Genomic DNA, 20774 nt, shown 5'->3' with positions numbered 1-20774 from the left:
TTATTTGATTATTTCAATGACTATAAATTTTCTGGCTGATATTTTAAATAAATTTCATGCCCAACCTTTTGGCAAACATCATGCCCACGTTAAAAAAAAAAAAAAAAAAAAAAAAAAAAAAAAAAAAAAAAAAACTAATTGTGATTTCCTTCCTTAGATATTTTCGTTGATTATTTTTTACCATAATTAGTTTTTGTTCATAAAAAGATGAATGGTTTGTGGATAATAAATTTGTTCATTAATTTATCAAGCATGTACCTCTTAAATTTCAAGAAAAATTAAATATGCTTTATAATATAGTTAAGATAAATAAGGTTTTTTTTATTAGATATAAATTTTAAATGGAACAAGTTCATACAAATAAGAAATGATATAATGGAAAACTTGATAAGGATAACCAATCACTTATGAACTACACGCACCAAGTCAGCATCCATTAATAAAAAACAATTCTCATATAGGTGAAATTGTGCTATAGTTTAACTTTATATATTTATGGAAGCCATTAGTATTCTAACATTTTAATTAATAAAAAGTCAAAATTTATATTAAATTGTAAAACGTAATTTCAAATGTTTTATAATAATAAATTTCAGAACTTGATGAATTGCCTGCCTACGTTTTTCAAAGGTGGCTGCTTTCTCTAGATATAACTTTAAAATATATTATTTTTGAAGATCAATTTAATTGAGTTAATTATTTTTTCGTAACGATGATTTTTAGAAGTGGTTGGTTCTTTCATTCTCTAAACACATCGTTGTTTCACACTTTCATGAGATAAATTAGCACGTGTTTTTTAGTGCCACCCCCACATTAATTGCCAAAAAATGATAACTTTAGTTAATTGATAGACAATAATACAAAATGAGCTCATGCCATCTAGTCGTCTTTGGAAATTTTGTAATGAAGTCGCTTATAATAGCATCCCATTTAACAGCAAGAAGTCGCCAAGGTTGAAGGAGATTTTAAGGATTAGGGATGAGCATAATAACTGAAAAACCGAACCATAACCAAATTAACCGATATAACCGAACCATAATAACCGAACCGTTTTAAAAACCATTGGTTCGGTTTCTAGTTTTTGTTAACCGATAACAAACGGTTCGGTTATGGTTTTATAAGTTAACCGAACCATTATTAACCGAATCGCTAACTTTATATTTTAATGCATAAAAATTATGGATTATATATAAAATAATATAGTCAAACTTATTTAAGACCCATTAAATTTCTAAAATATAATTCATTAATCATCACTTATCAGGAGATGAACGTGCAATCAAACCATCAAAGGATGATCACATAGATTATGCAGACACACACAATTTTCCAATCATGCATTGAGTTAGATTATTGATTAATGTTGTAATTCCTAGTCGGCTAATTCTATAATTTATAAACATTATTCACATTTAGTTTAATGTTCACACTCATCATCCTAATCGTAGACTTCTCATACTGTTAATCATAATTAAAGATTGTTTTAACTTTATAGTTCTAATCGAAAGATTTTCTTTTTAATTTATAATAAAAACTTCTAGCTAAGTTAAGTTTTTAGTTTTTCTTCACTTTATGATATATTAAGAATGTATTTTTTCTAAAAAAAAATTGCTTTTTTATTTACTGTTTTTACTTAATCACATTGAATGTATATGAGTGATTGTTTTTTTATCCAGATAACAAGTAATATAAATGTTTAGCTTTTTTATTTTATACTTTTTGATTTAATCGCATTGAACATGTATGAATGTTTGACTTTATTTTAATGTTAATATCAATTATCAATATATGAAGTTATTAATGCCATTTTTTTTATTTTTTTTAACTTTTTGTTGAATGTTTTTTATTTTAAATGTGATTATGTATTATCTCACTCTGAGTATCAAATGTACACATTTTATTCTATTACTATAAGCTAAATTGCAAACATTGGTACGAGGACTTTAGGTATTCTCTTTTCATTTTTTATGCCACTATATTTTCGTCATTTATATTACTTTGAACATTATGGTTAACCAATATTAACCATTAACCAAAACCGTTAACCGACAAAAACCATTAACCATAACCAATATTAACCATACCCATTGGCTACCAAAATGCATTAACCAATCATAATGGTTATGGTTCGGTTTTGACCAATAACCGAACCAAACCACCCCATACACACCCATATTAAGGATGTTGAGCTTCGACTTCTATGTGGCGCAAGTTGTACACTTAGCAACCGATTTCACACATTTTACCATCATCATCGTACATTAATAGCTTTCTCTAAGGTCTTTTGTACATATTTATGCAACCTAATGGATAACTATTGTACTTATGGGAATCTTGTAACGTCCGATTCCTGATATGTATTTTACATCGGATTTATTCAGTTTTGTGCGGGAATTCGACGAGTTGGAGACCCCAAACTCGTCGAGTAGGAATGGATTTTGGACGCGGAACTTAAAGTCTACTCGACGAGTTGAGAGACGCAACTCGACGAGTAGGGCTGCCAGAATGAAACCCTAATGTTTAGGGTTTTGCACCCTATTTAAAAACCTTAATGCTTCATTGTGGCCTCCCTTATCGCCCCCTCATCAAACCAGTAAAACCCTAATTCGTGATTTTAGACCATTTGGAGTGTGTGTGAGTATAAAGTGAGTGTTTCCTTGGTGCTTTCTTGAAGAAGTTTAAGTTGAAGATGCTTGGTTCAAGGGAAAGGCTTTGGATTTAGGGATTTCTCTATTGAGGCTGCCATATTAAGGTATAAAGTCGATAACCTGGCTATTTATTTGATAAATCTCTTCTTTGAGAAGTTTAGGGTCTTTAGTAGCTTATTTTGGGGTCCGTTCTTGGATATGAGCATGTCTTAAAGTTATGACTTCATATCTAGATGTCCATGGCCTAAAGAGACTTAAAGTTGCCAGCTTTATCAAGTCTTGGACCTTCTCCATACCATAGTCCTCTTATGAAGCTTACATTTAGTGTTTTTAGCTTCATGACACCATGCATGGACATAAGTTAGCAACTTTACGTGATATATCAGCCTTAGGGGGGCAGATCTATGGTTTGGAAGCATTGAACTCGATTGGAAGTGCCTGAATGGAATTAGACTAAGAGAACTCGATGAGTTGTTCATCCAACTCGGCAAGTTGGATTGTGGTTCCTCGACCTTTTCTATTATTGAGCAAACTCGGCGAGTCTAGGAGATGACTCAGCGAGTTGGCCATGGTTGTGGGTTTTGAAGACTAAAAAACTCGACGAGTTGGGTCGAAATATCCCGATTCTGTAAAGGGAAAAGCTCGATGAGTTCAAGAATGACTCGACAAGTAGAATGGGAAAGTCTCGATACTATAGATAGGAGGAACTCGACGAGTTGTAAAAGAACTCGGTGAGTTGGATCGCAGTTTCAGAGTTTTATGATTTATAGAACTCAATGATTTGATGGGCCAACTCGGCGAGTTTAGTCAACTCGGAACATGACTTTGACCAAGATGTTAGCTTTGACTAGGGTATTGACCTTGACTTTGACTTTGACCAAAGTTGAACCTTAAGGGGTTATAAGCATGAAAAGGGTAACTAAAGGAAATCTATATGTGTAGGAGTTTGAGTGGGGCAGATTTCAGAGTCGAGGACAGTTCAGCTACTTCACGACATTTGAGGCGAGTTACCTTTCAGTAGAAGTGGGTCGAAGGCACCAATGTCGACCCACTAGTAGCTAATTATAGTTGAGATGATTGTCTTTGTGATAATTGTATAGTATGTCGTGATCTGTTATGTTTTATGTGTTAGTATGCTATGATATTATTATTGGATTAGTGTCTAAGTCCATAACTATTTTGGTATGTACTTGACCCGATGGTGCATGGTCCTTTTGGGTTGCCTTCACCAAAGCAACTTGATTGGAGAAATATATATAGAGAGAGGATAATATGATTTATTAATATGTTATAAGAATAATATATTAAAGGAGAAATCATATTTGTTTAATTAATATTGGTCAATAATTAATTAGGAATTAATTTTGTGATCAAATGTAATTAATTAAACTAGAGGGGCTGATTTGTAATTATGTGATAGTTACAAAATAAGGTAAGGATTATCTTATTATTAGGTTGGACGAATTTAAGGTGATAAGGCCTTAGAATTCGACTATGATAAGGACTTAAGGATTATCTTATGGGTTGCTTTGTGGATAAGCAACTAGATAAGGATAATGACTGAAACCCTATCTCTACACCTATATAAAAACCCTAAGGCTCATGAATTCGTGTATCTCTTCCCAAGAAGTCCTAAGGACGAATTCTAACCTCTCTCCTCTCTCTTTATACCTTCTCCATTTGCTCTTGGTGTTTGTAAGCCATTAGAGGAGTGACACTTGTGACTCTAAGCATTCCAAAGTCAATTCAAGGTGGAATTAGGATTGTTATTGCTATATAACAATCAAGGTATGTTCTTAAACCTTATTATATGTTAATATCGATTTCCATATGCTAGAATTAGGGTTTATAGTCTTGGATTCAAAGCATGTACAATAGAGAAACCTAGATCCAAGCATTAGGGTTTGTATGACCACATAGGATGTCTTATGACCAAAACCCATCAGTGGTATCAGAGCCTAGGATGGTTTCAATTGTATTGATGCATTGTATATCTAAAAAATTTGATTTTTGAAGTTTTAGAGGCTGGACTCGCCGAGTCCATAGCTGAACTCGGCGAGTCCAGGGTGACTCACGACGAGTCAACTCGTCAGATAAAGCTTATCTCGAGATTTCTTACTGTTTTTGCATATGGATAGTTACCTTATCATGTTAGATCAATATTAATCCGATTATATGATATATTTGACTATATTTTTTTATCTAATTGAAGATATTTATCAATTAATAAGATAATTGTTTCCTTATAAGATAATTGATTAATTATTTTGAGTAAATTGATAAATTGTTTTGCAAGAAATCATTAAACAAATCAAATATGGATAATTATGTAATTAAATGTTAGTTTAGATTATTTGTTATTTGATCCTTGTTGTTATGAAAGGTTTCATATTTTCCCCTTTAGGTTTTATAGTTTAAATTTGAACCCAAAAGTTTTGAAGTTTTAAAATTTAAATAGTTAAAACCCTAATGTTTTGAAAAAGGTTTCAAAACTTGGCCTCAAGTTTTGGAATTTAAAAGTTGATTAAAAGTTAATTAGGAATGTTAAATTCTAAAACCCTAGTAATGTTATGAAAAGTTCAAATACACCCTTATGGTTTTATTAATTAATTAAGGAGTATAATTAAAAGAGATTTAATAAATCCATAAAAGTTTAGGTTAACCGTTTAATTGAATTAAAAGTGTAATTGTTAAAGTTAACCACATAGTATTTTAAAAGTATAAAATGCACCCTATACTATATATAACATTAAAAGTCTAACATTATATATATGTATGAGTAAAAGTCAGTCTTACCGATAGTAGGCCTCATTTACAAAGCTGGTCTATAAGGGGTGTTTAAGGAAATTGCTTATAAAATGGCGATTGAATGGGTATCCACTCTTACCCACCGCACTCTTGACTAGTGGAGGGTCATTAGCCGAACGGGTAGGATAGGACGAAACCTTCCATTATAAGTATAATGAATTTCTAAAGTAACTAAATGTTTTTCTAATTCCCAATCTTAGTTACTTAGGCAAAAAGTGAATTGATGCAATTCCATGAAATTACACTTTGTGCCCTTGCGAAGACGTTAGTGGAGCGTGTGTGGTTTACCGGCACACTAAATGGTTCTAAGCAAAGGTAGCAAAGGGTGACTCAATGTTTGTCATAGTTTGGTGGAGCATGTGTGGTTTACCAGCACATCGAATAGGTGATTGTAACATGTGAGGGCACCATGTAAGTTTGCATGGTTATTCACACCCGCTTTGTGATCCTCGGCATCCCAGTCACAAACAAGAGGGGCATATCAAGATTTAAACATGCCATTGAAAGTTCAATGAATCTCAAAGGATCTAGGAGTTTTCATAGATTTAAAACTTAAATTTCTTTTTCGTTTTTTTTTCGTGGTGGAAATTAGTGAATCCTCATTCACTTACCTTCAAATGTTCTGTAATTTGGGTTACGGCATCCCTCTCCCGAGTTGTAGAATATTGTGTTGGGTCCTAGCCTTAGTATCTCATTACTAAGTACTCAATCGATCAACTAACTTGAATTTCGTTTTCTCCCGTTTTGTAGATGTCAAAGTTCAACAACTATGGTCTTCCCAAATCCCGTGGAACAAGCATTCCACATGAAGTTGATATTCCACGATTCGATCGAGGAACAAGAAATCATGCTTCACTTCCTCCTCCTCCTCCAATTATTCTCCCTAACCCACAAGATTGTAAAATTGAATGGTTCAATATCACTCAATCCCTTTTGGCAAGTAAACATAAAGAAGGCAAGTCGGTGTGTGCACACGTCTTAGGGATGAAGTCACACATTGATAGGTTAAGAATTATGGGATCCGTTGTCGGTGAAGCGATGGCTGTTGATTGGGTTCTTCAGTCACTTCCTAACTCGTATAGTGAGTTCGTAAGAGAGTACTATATGATGAACCACAACGTGACCCTTATTGATATCACCTATATGCTTATTGCTGCTGAATCAGCAATGGTTTGACGCAATAGAAAAGCAAAGTTGATTGGTGAATCTGCTTTCAAGACCTCTATGGATATAGACAATGGCAATGAAAGACATGCAATGATCGAAAAGTTTGATCATAAGAGAAAGGCGATGTCTGAAGTAGTTCCATGTGTTGTTCCAAAAGAGTCAATTTGCTTTTATTGCCAAGAGAAGGGGCATTGGAGATGAAGTTGCCCTATTTACCTAAGAGATCTAAGAGATGGGAGAGTCAAAAGTATGGCTACGCTTTAGGTAAAATCCACTATCTAACTCCGTTAAGTTCCTATTCATTGATTCTTAATACATGATGTGATAAGATTGCATTTGAATGTTTTGAAGGATCGGTGAAAAGAAAGGAAGCTTGATAAGAGAGCAAGATGAATCTAATCACAAGAGATGGATCTTGATCGCATGGACTTGAAGATTGGATTTTGAGCTTAGATAGTTATGATAGAGTTGTTAAAAATTTTCCTTTTACATAGTTTTCAATAGATTTTGCATTGTAAGGACAAATGTTTTTCCGCTGTTTTTATAAATAAAATAAAATTTGACTTATTTATTTGTTTACTTCCTTGCAATGAAATCGTTATGAAAATTGATGTTTGCATATTTCTACAACGAATGGATATGATTCTTAGTTGTGTTATTTATGGAAATGTCGAGAATTTACCAAATAGGGAGAGTTTCTCATCGGCCAAATTTCAATTGGACTGAAATTTGGAATCACGCAACTTGGTTGCATGATGAATGAGAAATTTCATATTTGGAAATTAGACAAATTCGTTGACAAAGTGCCAAGTGAAGAACTAGGAAATCAAGCACACAAAGTTACGTGTTGATTAAGTTCACCATAAGAGTAACAAAGATATTCATCATGATTTACTAAAGGTTTAGTAAATATGATTATACGTATAAGAATAGGTGTAATTTTGAATTGATTAAAGGGTTTAGATCAATAGCAAAACGAATAAGAAGAATCAAGTAGGCAGAAAGATAAGAGTTTCTCCATTCTAAGAAGAAGGGAGAGTAGCTTTTATGCTTTATGATAGGTCTTAATGATTAAGAACCATATCTCAATTGATCATCTAAGAGAGTCTTAGTACAATTGTATGTCTAAGAAGAGAATTCAAGAATTGAAGAAATGGTTAAATCAAGAAGTCGATCATACTTCATTCCAATAAAAAGTCTTAAAGTTAAGATTGTGACAATGAGTGAAAAGTATTAAAAGGTTTATAACATTCATCAAATGTGGAAAGTTGTGATGTCTTGAAGAAGACAAAGATCAACTAGGACCAATTTATGAAGTGTTTTGATAAAAACTACACTAACTCTTGAATATTTGTTTGTCAATAAATGGTTATTGACAAAAGAATCTTATATGTCAAGGAGTCAGTGGGAGTCGTATTGGTCTGGAAAGGTTTCAAGAACAAATCAAATAAACCTTATCGATCATCACTAGCACACGAGTTGAGGTTTACAACCTATCGTGTTGATATTATTTTGTTTCTGTGTTGTATCCAATTGAGTTAATTATGCATGTGAGTTCTATGAGTTCTCATTTGGAATGCATAAAAGGCAAGACACCTTAATCAATGAAAGGTACATTGATAGGAAAGGGTGAGCTGCTTAACTACTTGGAAGACGTGGTGGGCAGCTGTGCTACCATAAGGCAAGAAATCAAGATTAAAAGAGTTCGGTCCATATGAGTTTGAATTTGTCGTAAACTCTGGTTTTAACAAATTCACATGGATAAGAACATATACACCATTAAAATCTAAGTGTCATAAGATTTCCTCCTTCATGAAAATGATTGTGAGGAAATGCTTTCACTAAGAAAGATTTTAAGAAGATAGTGATTGTAAAGTTGCATTCTCGAATTCAATCATGGTTACGGTATCCCTTTCCATAATTTGAATTGTGAGGTTTGGCAATTAGTCTTAATTGTTAAGACACACATATGCACTATCTAAGGCAAAAGTGTATAAGTTCAAGAAGCCTTGATAAAAGATTATCAAAGCACTAAGTATTAGAAACATGGACTTAAGAAATTCAATAGGTATTGTCTTTCTGAAAGTTAAGATGTTTATGAATACATGTCAAAGCTAGTGGGAGCATAAGTGTTATGTTTTATAGTAATCATCATAATAGTGGGAGCATAAATGTTATGAGTGTATGATTATTATGGAAAGTATTGCAAATTGGCAATATTAATTATAGAAAACAAGAGTCATTCTTTGCAAAGTTGTAAGGATGGAGTAGTTGTTTTGCTATAATTAAGGGAGAGAATATTATGCTTCATTTCAAATATAAAGGATTAGGTTGTGGAATGTTAATAAATTTAGTCAAAGGTACATAGTGTGTTCTTAAAATTTCGATTATGATTACGACATTCCTCTTCACAATTCGAATTTTGAGAACATAGAAAATAAAACATTGTGCGTCGTGTCCCATACGCTTCGGGTATAAGATCGATTGCAAATGCTTTAATGTTTGACCATTCTAAAATTTTCCAAATGTCCAGCGCATTTAGAGGGAAAAGGGACTAGAATTGGTTTTGACTAAAATAATTAAACAACTATCAAAGGACGATTCAAAGTTCGACGAGAATTGGTCGCTTGTGAGTAGTTGGAAGTATAGTATTGGAAATTATGAAAATGTTTCCATATTGGATGGACAATATAGACATCATTACGAATAGATAAGATTCTATTAAGAATAAGTTGTCATATGGAACATATGGAAGCATGTCCATATTGGGAAGTAAATATTGTGAATCTATGTCTAGATTAGAAACTTTTATGCAAAAGGATGTTCAAAGGAATGTACTTTGAGTGAGAGACATCATATCTAAGGAATTGTCTTGTAACAATCTACGTTAGAGGACTTTGTAATATCATTGGCAATAGTCTTTGAGACTTTGGTGCAGTGACATTACAAAAGGATCGTTGCATAAAGTGTTAGAATCTAGTATATTTTATAAGTAACAAGAATTTGATATTCTTACACTTAAGAAAATGGATTTGGAGTTGTAAAATGAGAATGATTGGAAATGTGTTCAATTTGTCTATTTCACAAAAGTAAGAACCATAGGTAAACATTGTGTGCATGCTAGGAGCATGGGACAACTGTAATAATTCAAGTAAAAAGTTGATTACCCGAAATGACAAATAATGAGTAATCGATATGGTGATAAATAAAACGTGTTTTGTTTATACTCAAAGGTTTGAGGCCATATGGGATTAGTATTATTCTTTTGTTTCACCTTGCATGTTTTGACTTCCAGAATAATTGGGTTTATTAAGAATAATCGAATTATTCGAACGGGCCATAGTCGTTCATATGTTGGAAGTAGATATGAATGAAGACTGTCGTGAATTGGTGTGTGTGGATTGTCTAAAAGAGTATTAGACATAAGCAAATGTTTGTTGCAACGTTCATGAGTGCTTATGAATATGAATTTGAGCATTGGATTAAACCCACGCTCACTTGGATCACTCCATGAATTGTATCACGAGTGATTGGTGAGACGATAACATCTTATATTCTTGAAACCGAGATGTGTGAGTTGTATCTTGCTAATCGGTTGCACATTGATAATATGTAAACGCACTAGTAACTTGGTGTTATAAAACATATTGTTGTGTGTGATTTGGTTAGTGAGTGCAAGCGAGCATTGTATCAAAGTTTATCCGTTCCTTTTATCCAAAGAAGGATAAAAGCGATATCTTTGGGCCCCTCGATGGTTTAGTGATGACAAACGTAAATGCTCGGCCGGGCTAGGGCTAATTTGATTTGTTCAATTAGTCAGTCGTCATAAATCGGAAATCGAGATATAGTACAAAGAGAATGATTAAAAATCATATCTCATACGATATCTAGAATGGAGGAATATATGATCCCTTATCTAAGGACACGCGTATCTGATAGGATCAGAGTTGACAGCGGCTTTGGAAAGCTACGATTTCCTATCGGGATCTGAAGTCATACGCATAATAGTTGTTAGACTTATCCAAGTGGGAGACTGTTGGATTAGTGTCTAAGTCCATAACGATTTTGGTATGTACTTGACCCGATGGTGCATGGTCCTTTTGGGTTGCCTTCACCAAAGCAACTTGATTGGAGAAATATATATAGAGAGAGGATAATATGATTTATTAATATGTTATAAGAATAATATATTAAAGGAGAAATCATATTTGTTTAATTAATATTGGTCAATAATTAATTAGGAATTAATTTTGTGATCAAATGTAATTAATTAAACTAGAGGGGCTGATTTGTAATTATGTGATAGTTACAAAATAAGGTAAGGATTATCTTATTATTAGGTTGGACGAATTTAAGGTGATAAGGCCTTAGAATTCGACTATGATAAGGACTCAAGGATTATCTTATGGGTTGCTTTGTGGATAAGCAACTAGATAAGGATAATGACTGAAACCCTATCTCTACACCTATATAAAGACCCTAAGGCTCATGAATTCGTGTATCTCTTCCCAAGAAGTCCTAAGGACAAATTCTAACCTCTCTCCTCTCTCTTTATACCTTCTCCATTTGCTCTTGGTGTTTGTAAGCCATTAGAGGAGTGACACTTGTGACTCTAAGCATTCCAAAGTCAATTCAAGGTGGAATTAGGATTGTTATTGCTATATAACAATCAAGGTATGTTCTTAAACCTTATTATATGTTAATATCGATTTCCATATGCTAGAATTAGGGTTTATAGTCTTGGATTTAAAGCATGTACAATAGAGAAACCTAGATCCAAGCATTAGGGTTTGTATGAGCACATAGGATGTCTTATGACCAAAACCCATCAATTATGTGATAGTGGGAGGAGGGGTAGGATAGTCCCTGGATACCGGTTATAAGAGACCGGAAGGGTAGGCCAGCACGCAAATATGATATACAGTTACCTGTTGAAAGAGACCGAAGGGGTAGGCCAGCACCCAGATATGTTAGGTAGTAGGAGAATTATATGTATATGCTAGGATATTATATGGTAGTAGTAGGGGTGAAATAGTCCTTGGATACCTGTTGAATAGACCGAAGGGGTAGGCCAGCACCCAGATATGTTAGGCGGTTACCAATTGAAATAGATAGAAGGGATATGCCAACACCCATATATGCTAGGCGGTTACCGGTTGAAAGAGACCGAAGGGGTAGGTTAGCACCTATATATCTTAGGCAATATGTTATTGTATGATATGTGGTATGATGGGGGAACTCACTGAGCTTTGTGTTTAAGGTGTTTGGTTTTTGTTTCAGGTACTTCCTCTTCAAAGGGAAAAGAGTTGGCATGACCGCAACGCATCACACCATATTTTCCGCATTGGAGATCTTTGGGATTGTTACTCTGATGTTGTTTTATCATTATATGTTTTGACTATTGATACTTTGGATTTGATACAAGTTACTACTATGGTTGTTTCAGACAAATATTTTTATAATTGTTTTATTATAAATGAAATTTTTTGTTGTAATTTTTGGGATGTTACAAATCTTATAGAATCAATTTCCAGTTCCACCAAATCAGTGTCTAGAAGTTTTTTATCATTAACACATCTCTTTAAATATCATGTTCTTTTGCATCTTTCTTGTCCATTTTCTACTTAAAGTTATGCTTTCTCTTCCTTAATCCATTCTATGAGACTTGATACCAATGAAATTTGTGTTGATCTTGTTGGGATTGGTTCTTCATACTCTTTGTGACTCAAAACAACGATTACTACATTTGCCTTGTCACCATTGTAGATTATTTCACAATTAAATACATGTTTTGAATGTTGAATGTTGATCTCTCTCTCTCTCTCTCTCAAGGTACAAAGCAACACGTTCGTTTTCAAGATAGTTTGAATGGCGCCAACAATATTAAGATCAAGTTTAAGTAATGAGGTTTGTTTCAAAGTTTCTTTTTCTAAGCTCACAAACACTTATTGTTGTCTCCGACCATATTTGAAAAGCACTATAGTGAGAATCAATTGGGACATAATGTTGATTAGCATGCGGATTTTATAAAACTCGCAAGTCAAACTTTGGGCCTAATTTAAGGTCCGATGCGTATCTCGAAGTCCATGGTCCAGTCATGTGTTATTTGTTTGAGCTGAAAATGATTGTCTAATAATGGACTTTTGTTATAAGGCTATCACCACTTAAATGAACAAGATGAAATATTAGTCTTATTTGGAGCATTCAGGATAATATTCTTTATATGAATCTTGTAACATTGATCCTTCACTTAAACGATTTCTTAGTTATCCAAGTTGCCACTTTGATACTCTTATATCATATTTTCCTGAGGCATAGATAGACATTATCAATTGTAGCACTAACGGTCTTGATCATTTGGACGTGTGGGTCTTGTTTATATTTATACAATTTAAGATCGATAATGAGCAAGATATTAAGTAAAATAGTTAGATCACAAAATAAATTAAGGATTTTTTTTTTGTCGTCATCAACACATAAGTGGGAATGATGGAATAAGTAATTGCACCAACATACTTCGTTAAAATTAGCTTTAGGAAGCCTACAAATTTATTATATGACAGATCTTAAAATGCCCGTAAATTATAATCAATTGTTTGGAAAATATGACTACTCGGTTTTATTATTATTATTATTTTGTGGCAGTCGTGGAGAGATGAGGGAAAAGAAAATATGATCACCACTACCGCCATCATCACAACTGCTGTCACCACCACCACTGCACCACAACTGCCGCCGCCACCACTACCATTATCGCCACCACCTCCACAATCATCACCGCCACCACCACTGTAGGTACCACCACCACTACCGTCGTCGTCACCACCATTACCATCATACACCACCACTACCACAACCACCACATCCGCCAATGTCACCGCCACTACCACTACCATCGTTGCCGCCAACACAACTATCACCACCGCTGCTACCGTCGCCACTATCGTGATTTTACTATTTTTATAATTTATATAATGTATGTTTACATACAAGTTAGAAAATAAATTAAAATAAAGCAAAACAGACAAAAATAATAATTATGTCATTTTACAGGATTTTCAATTTTATTTTCTGTGAATCAAACATAATCTAAAATTAATTGTAATTCCATATAAAATGACATAATTACATGGATTCCATATGAAAAATGAAAATCGGATGAATTACCCTGCAGAATGTCATTGAATATCGGCGTGAATTACCCTGCAGAATGTCATTGAATATCGGCGACACACCTAGTACATTCAAGTCATTGTTTGACTTTGTCATGCCAAAACCATAGATCGTTTGACACTACTGCTTCTAGCATTATATTCGATACACCATGAACACCCCACCCCTTATGGATTGACTTGGTCATGCATTCGGATGATTCTCACTCAAAATGTATACAATCAATCCTATCAAGCATTTCCAGAAAACTGTGTGTACTTTCATGTGCAACATACAATTATTCAACTTCACTTCTCATAGGCTTCCGCAAATATATAATTTGACAAACGGACATATGACATTTTCTTTATTTCTTTTTTACTTGTATTGAAGTGTAACCGTACTCACAAAACCTTACACTCACGATGCCCCCCCGGGGGGGGGGGGGGGGGTGTTCCTCATTCTTTTATGCATATACCAAGTCACTATACACTTCACAATCCCAAAATGCATTGAGAGACCGAACTAGAGCCCCTCAATGACATTGAGGGTTGATGAACATTGTTCCGCTTGACATTGTTTTGAAGCTCATTGTCTGCTCGATGTATCTCATAGCCGGTGGTGAAGAGAGAAGTTTTTCTAAATCATTTTTAACCAATAAAAACATAGTATGGGGTGTGATAATTTCCTAGCAAAATAAAATGATATTAACCTAAGACTACTCGGTATGGACAACGAGCAACAGTGGTAACGGAGCCCGATCAGGATAGAAGTAAAGAAGATGCCCTCAATGTCATTGTGGGGATGATGTTTATCCATGAACACGCTGCCATGATCGGCCAAAGAAAAAAGATCGTAACTCTCAAAATGTGTCGTTGTCTTTCTTTACCATCACCACGGGAAATAACATAAGACACAAAAACATGAAGCAGGGGCGATGTTTGGGCCGTAGTAACACCGATTTCCGATGATAGGTCATAAAAACGCGAGTGGGGGCCCGCACCACAAGTCTAAAAGGCTTACACTTAGAAAGAGGCAACGAGCCATTATAGAACCAACGGCCACTTTAACTTCGCTTACTGTTCCAAGTTCCACACCTCTAATCTATTTCCCGTTCTCCCTTCTATCTCTCTCTTCTATCGAACCCTCCAAAGTCTCAAAAACTACCACTTATGGCAGCTCCGGTGGTAGAAGAAGACAGCTTAGAAGTAGAAAATTTCGATCCCCCTCTTTCAAAAAAACTACTTGGGAAGCCCCAATTCTGCAGAAGACTACAATATTTTCTCTCAATTAACGAAAACCATTAATACTCAGCGTAATGATCCAGTCGCGTCTTCATTGGTACCTCTCATCTCCTCTCATTGAATGCTCTTCAATTTTCAATGTCTGCTGGAAATCAGTTAGTTAACACTGGATCTGGTTGTGTTTTGACAGCCTAAACGGAGAAAGCCGAAGCCGATTAGATTTGAGGTCTCTCCAACTGAAGTACAGACAGAACGTCCGCCTCCGAAGATCAACATCGTAAGAAGTTGCTTGAGTTCTACACTCTAGATAACATGCTACAATTTATTTTGTTTTGAATAATACCTAAATTGGATCCGAGAAAAATTGGGGAAAATGGAAAATCTCTCGACTTTTGTTGAAAAAATGTTTGGAATAACCCCTTCATAGCTATCTCAGTTTATTTTCTTTACTTTCTCTCTGTTTTCAAACATAAATTTCTCTATTTGCCTATCCATTTAGCTATGAATACCACGCATATTAGTGTTCAGGGTTTTATGGTTCATATGTAAATGAAATTCAACCATTCTTTCTACATATAGCATCAAGTTCACATTTTTTTATTTCATCCACAGCCAGTAAGCAAGACTTCAACTCCATCTTTGAGGCCAGGTTTGGTTTGCAATTCTTTTATCTTGTTCTATAGAACCATAAAACGATTGTTACCCATTTCACATCCAGTTTGAAGAAAGTAAAGTCTTCTACCAAAAGCTCCAAATCTCCACCTCCAACTTCACCTGCAATGATTCTTGCAACTGAGTTTCAATCAAGCCTTGGAACCGAGTTTCCTAGCTGTGTAAAGCTGATGGGTAGATGACAAGTCACCTAAGGTTTCTGGATGGTAATCCCTCTTTCTTTAACTAATGAACAAAATATGATAACAATATACTTACCCCTACCCCTACCCCCCCTAGGGTCTTCCAACACCATTTTGTAGGTCATTTATGCCAAAAGAAGAAACTACATTTGCACTTGAAAATGAAACTTGTGAGAAATGGGAAGTCAAATATATCGCATACAAAAATGGGATTAGTGCAGGGTGGAAAAGTTTTGTGGTTGCACATGACTTGATTGAAGGAGATGTTTTGGTGTTTCATTTAATGGAAGCTTTTAAGTTTAAGGTAACATACAATTCCATGATCTTATTTAACAACATTCTTAACAAATTGAAAATATAAACAATCATATTAATATTCATAGCATACATGTGTAATCTCAATTCATGTTTTTTCTAGGTTTACATAATAAAAGCAAGTGAATCGAATGAAGTTGATGGTGCTCTTAGCCTATTGAATTTGGAATCCTAAAATGATGAAAACCCTCCATGTAAATAATCGTTTACTAATACAAAAAATTACATTTTTACTTAAATTTCAATCTCCTATTTTTTATTAATTACACTTTAAACTACGTTGTTGTAATAAACAGTTACTCCATCACCTAAACCAAAGAAACGCAAGCTTTCTTTAACCATGGTAAAAGAGAAGCATAAAAAGTCAACCCCTTTATTAGTTAAAGCTATTGAGATTTTAGAACATTCCGAAACCAACAACAAAGATATTGGGCCAGAAGTTCTAGAACCTTCCACCACACCCTTCCAAGACCTTAAATCTTTCGAACACTTTCGCATCAAAGTCAACGGTCAATGCATTGACTCTGAGCTTTCAGAAGAAGTCAAACTAGGTTACTACAAATTATGCATTCACAAAAAACAATTCCTCCACGATGATGTTCACAAAAATCTATATCACAAACTCGTAGTGGGCATGATTGGTGAAACTGTAAATATTGCAAAAGTAAGGAGGAGCTTGAAGCGTGGGATAATACCTTGAAGTCTTTTGAGATTTTGGGGATGAAAGTTGGGTTTTTGAGGGAGAAAATACGGACACTTGTGGGACTTGTTTTTAAGTCGGAATTTGGGGTGGATTTGAAAAGATATGTGGAGGCGAAAAAGAATGAGAAATTAATTGAAGATGAGATTGTTAAAGTTAAAGTGAAGCTTTTGGAGTTGAAAATAAAGGCCAAGGGGCTTTTAGGGTGTTTGAAAGATAAGGCTGAGAAATATATGATTAAGTTTCAGGATGAGGTTGATGTGCCATGTTAGGAATTTCACAATGTTAACTTGGGGTGTTTGATAAACCACATAATTCGTCCGCACCCCATAATGCAGTTTAATACTTTCGTGGTGCGGTTTGTTGTTTCTAAAACTACGGTTTAAATCGCAATGTATAATATATATATATATATATATATATATATATATATATATATATATATATATATATATATATATATATATATATATATATATATATAACAAGGAACCAATAGTGAGCGTTGGAAATCATAATGATCAACTGCTAAGGAAATAGATTTACACTTGTACATTTGACGTACATACACCGGATTACACCAAAAAATATACCTCCTTACCAAAAAAACGCATTTTTTTTTGTTTAAAATCTTTTTAGGTCACATTTTTATTGAAAAAAAACTCGAATATACTGTTTTCGATTTTTCGTCATCTTTACTTAGAGATTCATGTTGATATATAAAAAACGATTTTTTTTCTAAAAAAACCCTTTTGATTTTGTTAGTTTTTTTAATATTTAAGTTTATTTTTATCAAAAAAAAAACTAATTATTCAAAAAAATTAATTTTTTGTACTCTTTTAATAGATAACAACACCAACTGTCATTTGACATCCATGTTGATATATAAAAAACGATTTTTTTTTTGAAAAAAAAAACATTTCATTTTGTTAGTTTTTTCAATATTTAAGTTTATTTTTATCAAAAGAAAAATAATTATATCAAAAAATTATTTTTTTGTTCTCTATTAATAGAAAACAACATCGACTAAAAAAACTTCATTTAGTGTATAATTACACTGTGAATCTAAACTGTACATATTTTAATTTTTAACATGCACAATGTGAAAAAACTCGATCAGTTTGAATTCACAATGTGAATGTAACTTACTATTATCACAATGTGAATCTGAAAAGGTTCACAATATGAATTTGAATAAGTTCACAATGTGAATCTGAATTGAAATATAATTTTTAAACATAAATATTAATATTTGTTTAAAAAGTACCAAAAAAATATGAATTTTGATATATTTATTAACTTTTTTATAAAAAAAAATGGATCTTAACTCTTCAACAAAGAAAATGAAATGAGTTTTTTTTTCGAAAAAAAAAATTGTTTTTTATAAATATCATAGATCTCTATTGAAAGATGACAAAAAAATTGTGAACAACGGTATATTCGTTTTTTTTCACATGGCCTAAAAAAATTCTAAACGAAAAAATGAAGTGAATTTTGTTATAATTTCGTGGATGTGCGTTCATTGTAAAAATCTACAACCCTTCCTTTTGTCGTTGATTGCTTTAAATTTGGATTCTTTGGATTGGCTCAGTGGTTTTTTATGACTTTTATAATGAACTTTTCGATATATATATATATATATATATATATATATATATATATATATATATATATATATATATATATATATATATATATATAAACACACACACACAAGTGATGTTTTATGGGTTGTGCTGAGCACAACCGACGAAGGGTAATTTGGAAGAATTTTGTAGTTGGATGGATTTTTAAGTAAACATGTCTTGATAAACAAAATAATTGAAGTTGAATGATGTGAGGATAAATTCAAATTATGATGCTACAATTGAATGGTTTTACAAATTCAACATAGATTACTACCAAATTTCTTATGTTCACAGACCAGCTTAGAGCATCAATTACAGCTAGGTATCAAACCTTCTTTAAATTGATAAAAAGGCGCACACCAAGTTAGAGTGACTCATAACGACAAGAGAATTCCTGAGCATTTTCTTGTCGTGCATTCCAGGCTAAGGTGTAGTTGCCTTCCTACCCAATAGAGAAAGCTTGTAAATATTTTGAAAGTTTAGTGTTATAATAGAATTAAGTTAAAGTAGAAGGTTGTAATAAATAAGGAATGAATGTAAAGCGAGCAAAATGCTACACATTACAATAGAGTTTTGTTCTAAATGCTACACATTACAATAGAGTTTGTTCTAATTAAAAAAAAAAAAAACACCAGGAATATAGTAACATGAGAACCTTCTGGTGGTTAACCAAAAAAACCATTGGCCTTTGATCAATTGTTAATGTATTAACCTTCCATGTTACAATTTTGGAGTTCAGATGATTTATTACAATATAAAGTAATCTCGTTGCAATTTTGGTTCTTATTAGACGTATTTAATACAGTTTTGATCATTGTTCCAAATAAAATGTATTGCCCTTTTATTTGAATTAATATAAAATTTAAAATAATAATAATAATATAAAATAAAAATAAATAAAAGTTGAATGATTGGTAATGGTAATGGTTAATGTAATTCTTGTTCTCTACTACCACTTACACATAATAACATCAACCCAAAATTTCATAGTTCAAAAGAAAATAAAAAAATAATAAATAGAAAAAAACAAAGCAATTCTTGTTTAAATGCTACAACAAGAATTCGTGTTTCCTAACATATGCTGCAAATTCAAAGGTAAAAACAAACCACTTCAAATTATTTGATAACCACACACAATTTGAATTATTTCATAACCTAAACGAATGGGAAAAAAACAATAAAGTTGTTATTTGAATAGATAAAATAAACTTACGCCTTGTTCTCGAGTTTTTCTTGTAAATTCATTAAAGGAAATGGAAGGAAAATTTGACAGAAAGAAAGGGACGTGAAAGAAAATATTCATTATTCTGTGTTCCCGAATTCGAATGAAATGAAAAGAAAATTTTATGCTTTTGTGTTCTTGAGTTAGGAGGAAAAAGAAAATAAAACTTAAAATTTTCCTTCCCCTCACTTTCTTTCAAAATCCGCCTAATTTGGGAGGACAATTTGGAAGGAAAATATGGCTCCAAAATCATTTCCCTCCCCTCACTTTCGTTCCATTAATGAAACTCGGGAACACGATTTTCCTTTAACACCCCTCACTTTCCCTCCGTATCCTTTCATTTCTCTCCTTAAGTAGAACTCGAGAACAAGGCGTTTTAAATCATAGATAAATGTTTAAATTTGAATTAACAAACAAACCATAGAAAAATGATGGAAAAATGAAATAGAATCATATAACAACACGGAAGAGTAGGAACAGAACCTGGTCATGATGGTGGATACAATTGAAGTCAAAAAAATTATAGAAATAGAAAATGGGAAAAAAGATTACCTTAATTTAAGCATCCGCAACATCAATTTGCCATTAGTCTCAATCTTCTGGATAAATTGTGTATTCAGCAGGCCCTTACCTTCCATCCTTTTCAGCCTCAATTGTGAAGCAACAAAACCCTAGAGAGAAAAAGAGGAAATGATTAGTTATGTAACGACCCAATTTTACCGGATAAAATTTTCATTTTTGAGTTAATCAAAACCAAAGATTCCCAAACATATGTTTTCAAAATAACATTCATTACATCATTGTTTTCCTTTTTAAAACATCATAGGATCCCAAATACATTTAAAAGAGAGATAGAGTGTGCGTCACGTCATCAAGCATTGCCCTTGCCCTTGTGCACATAAGTACTTGAAACAAATCAACAACATGTAAGCAAAATGCTTAGTGAGTTTCCCAGAGCATACCACACACATTCACATACACATATCATGTTAGCTAATAAAGCTATAAACATACCACAGAAACCATGCAATACGAT

At 33.2% G+C, this 20774-nt stretch overlaps 1 long non-coding RNA gene across 2 annotated transcripts; it reads left to right on the top strand.

Annotated features, from left to right (window-relative positions):
- Positions 1-14828: 14828 nt before the first annotated feature.
- LOC145043930 (uncharacterized) lies at positions 14829-17244 on the top strand. 2 transcript variants are annotated; one of them, XR_013681172.1, is made up of 7 exons: positions 14829-15116; positions 15210-15296; positions 15632-15668; positions 15738-15897; positions 15971-16177; positions 16292-16382; positions 16485-17244. It is a non-coding gene; the product is annotated as an uncharacterized LOC145043930 (long non-coding RNA). The 2 variants fall into 2 exon arrangements; XR_013681171.1 differs by having other exon boundaries at positions 15632-15897.
- The last annotated feature ends 3530 nt before the right edge of the window (positions 17245-20774 follow it).

Source organism: Lactuca saligna, chromosome 4 (assembly GCF_052625555.1).
Source record: "Lactuca saligna cultivar CGN05327 chromosome 4, ASM5262555v1, whole genome shotgun sequence".
In the NCBI taxonomy this organism is placed as follows: Eukaryota; Viridiplantae; Streptophyta; class Magnoliopsida; order Asterales; family Asteraceae; genus Lactuca; species Lactuca saligna.
This window is presented reverse-complemented; position numbering and strand designations above follow the sequence as displayed.